The sequence below is a fragment of the Phaethon lepturus genome, unplaced genomic scaffold (genome assembly GCF_000687285.1).
Source record: "Phaethon lepturus isolate BGI_N335 unplaced genomic scaffold, ASM68728v1 scaffold17624, whole genome shotgun sequence".
Taxonomy (NCBI): Eukaryota; Metazoa; Chordata; class Aves; order Phaethontiformes; family Phaethontidae; genus Phaethon; species Phaethon lepturus.
Window position 1 is genome coordinate 44232 of NW_010537169.1, and position 3610 is coordinate 47841.

Below are 3610 nucleotides of genomic sequence, written 5' to 3' on the forward strand. Positions count from 1 at the left end.
CAATTGCTTACGAACACCCAGTACTGTGGGTGGGGTTTAGCTTGATCTCACTGGGGTAGCAGGTAATGCTGAACTGTCATTTCCAATGAGCATTAAATACTGAAAATACAGAATCAGACTTTCTTCCACAAGTCTTAAGTTTCCATAAAGCAGCAGATGGCTGGGCTAGGCACCTATAAAGACCTCTGTTTCTCAACTGCGTATCTCTACCACCTGACAGCCAGTCGTCCTCTGATTAGACTCAGAGGAAGTGGGTGTGCCTTCCATTAGCAAAGACAGAAAGTAATATTGCTAGAGACTTTTCCTCTTGTGGGCTTTCTTTTTGTGACTCTTCATCTTAGAACCACTCCTCTGCACAGACTGCAGACAGTGCTTTGGGAGGTGGGCTGCCTGAAAGACGCTGTAGAATGTGAACTGTGGCATTTGTGGTGCTAAACAGGATTTAGTGAGGTGGGGGAAGAGATCTGGAAACCTGTGTCTTTAAGTAGCTCTCATTTGAGCACTCTAGTTTCGAAAAGCAAGTGAAAGCGTACTTTGCCTCAGTGGCTGATCTGGCCATGTGTGATAAATGTTAGTCATTCCCCCTTGGTTGCTTGCAGCTGTAGAGCAAGGAGCAAGGCAACCTGGAGTTCTGAAAAATAGACAAGACTAGCCAAAAAGAGTAATAATTAGCAAGAAGAAAGGTGAAAAACAACAGCAAGCCTCTATAAACTGTTCTTGCCCTGGAAAATGGGCAATATTGTGATACACCTTTTGGGCATCCTCCTCAAAATAGTCTCAGTACAGCACCACGTTTGGGGCACCATTAACAGTAGTGGCAGGGCTGGAAAGGTCAGGAACAAACACCACCAACTTTCGGACCAGTGTTTCTGAGATCTGAGAGACAGGTTTATCCTCCCACTGACTTTGCCACCATAGTTGAATGTGCAGACTTAAGTCCTAGACTTAGGAAGGTTTATCAGAATAGTGAAGTAAGTGTGGCGCCTGTAACACTTCAGATGTCCCTGTTTGTTGGTTTTACTGTGCTATCCTGCAGTTACCCAAGACAGCAAGCCCCCTAGTGAGTCCCATCACCCAGAACAGACTAGAGCTGACACACTGGTGATCATAAAGCAGTCACATCTCGCCACTATGAAAACTACCCCTTTAGAAGTCAGTCCCCAGAAGACTTTGGTAGCCTATATTTTAAAGGCAAAGTCTGTAGTATGTTTTTGCATGCTGTGATTACCTGCAGGAGCTGCATGTGAAGAACAGAGAACAAAGCAAGCGGGGCTACTGACTGGTACATCCTGCATCATTGCAAGCCACATCAAATTAGTGACATTTCTGGAACTTTTTAGCCTCTGAAATTTAGTGGGGTATGTAACTGAATGGAACACATAGTGAGACAGCAGCAGCTTCCTGGAGAGTCCTCGGTTTGGTTAGAATTCGTCTTTGCTACAGAGATTTTAAAGGACTTTGGATACAGCTTTAATAAGCTGCAAACGCTTAGATCAGGATTTACATCATAAATCTTGCCTTTTTGTTCTACTCAAATGAGAGTTACTACAAATCAGGTTAATATAACTTAACAGTATGGTAGTTAAGTAACAAAAAAGATCATAGTTGGTAGTATTATCTAAGAAGCCAGACCAATGATACTGACAGCTGCCAGCTAAGATCTGACTTATGTAAGGTATTTTATAGACATGCCTAACATATGGTTGCTATCTCTCTCACCTATTATGCAAAGAAAGGGTAACATTTCCTAATCAGAATTTGCCACTGAGCAGCATTTTCCGTAAACATCTCAGTACTGCAAGCACTATCCACAGTCAGGAAAAAGCCTTTTGCAGACATTTCTGATTTGTTAATTTAACAAATAGCATAAATAGGTACAAACCTGTGGCTAGTACTGATTCAGCAAGGCTGGCTGTAGTTCAAAGTATAGGTATATTACTTTGGCAGTTGACATGTTAAAACACCACTTAGGAATTCTGTGTTGGAAGGTAACTTCAGAATACTGCACTTCTTGTGGAAAAAAAACCCAGGCGTTTCAAGTTGAAGACACGGTCTCAAAGCAGGAACGACCATGCAATACATTAAAAATACTTTGCTGAGACAGTGCAAGCAAAGTTGTATTGGTATAGTATATTTACCTGCACAGCTAGAAAAAAGAGGGTGAATTCATATCAGTACAGGAGAGAAAGATTAAAAGTTAAGTTTGAAAATATTAAGGTCTTTTGATAACAATGCAGTTGGCTAAGCTAGAATAATCATTGCATTTTAACGAAGGCAGACACTGCTGTATACCCCCCTTGGCAGCTGATTTTCAAGCATCTTTTACATCCAGTTCCCTTTTACACAGAAACCTGTCTAAGCCTACATCCCTCTGCAGGCTGACTTTAGTCCTTCTTGCACAAAGGCTGGTTAAATGTCCATCAGCCTTAACTGCTTCTAGGCTCTTGCTGCAGTATCCAAGTAGTTTGAAGGAGTAGTATGGGGGATGAAGCTTCCTTCTCTTGACGCTTCGCAGTCCTGACGCTCCCTTCTCTTCTCAGAAGGGCAGTAGTTTTACTGCTTAAAGCTCTGAGGACAAAGCTCTTGTTGGTGCAAACAAGAGCAAACTGTTGTCTTGGTAGTTACATACCTTGTTTAGGAATCACAATCTCATTTTTTGAAGAGAAGCCCTTCACTTAAAAGCTTTTTTTGAATACATTCTTTCTTGCTGAACTGTGGGCTCTCACTAAATAAAAAAAGTAAAAAGCAAAGTAGGTATTCTTGCTGCTTAAGATCCTTGGCTTATAAAATTTCACAACTAGAAATGTAGTTAAGAGTGTTTCTTCCTTATTGAGATAATTTCTCCAGAGGACATTTGAAAACTTGGAAAATAAGTGGTTTTACAGATACTACATTAGCCCTCAACAGCTCTGGGTCAAATACATGTCATCTCCTCTAACTATTCATTTCTAAGATCCTCCCAAGCTCTTCTTTTTTGTACACTGAACATCTGATGCTTCTTGTTTTTCTTCTATAACCACAGATGTGCCCTCTTCAAAAAACTCACAATCTCAAAATACTAAACTGACAAGCTGAGTGTCAAACCACACACCCCAAGCAGCAAGCAGTGCTGAAGAAAAACAGAATCACGCTTGAAGAAAAACAGAAGAAATCACACAAATTGTTTCCAAAGAATGAATATGAAATGTTTTCAACTCGGTGCAGGCATTGTTTCTTAAGAATGCAAACGCCATTTGAATCTTTTCATTTTTATGCTCACTGTATAAGCAGAGGTTGTTCCCAGGAAGAAGAGATTAATTTGAACAACGCCTTATATTTTCTTGTTAAGAGGAGTTTTATCTCTCTTTGAGCTTAACTGGAGCCTTGCTATGGAACTAAGATGGTTCCCTTTGCCAAAAAGCAGCACAGGCCTTCCTGTGCGAGTTGAGTTACACACTAGGGTAAGCGAGGCCCCTTCACTGGGAACATGTGGTTTGTGTGCACCACTGAGCCTCTCTGCACCAGAGGCCCCATGTGTTGCTCGTTGAGTGCTGGACAGGAGCTGAGCAAAGCTCCTGCCTGAGCAAGCAGGCCCACAGCTACCCATCTGCTGTAGCAGCTCCCTACAGAA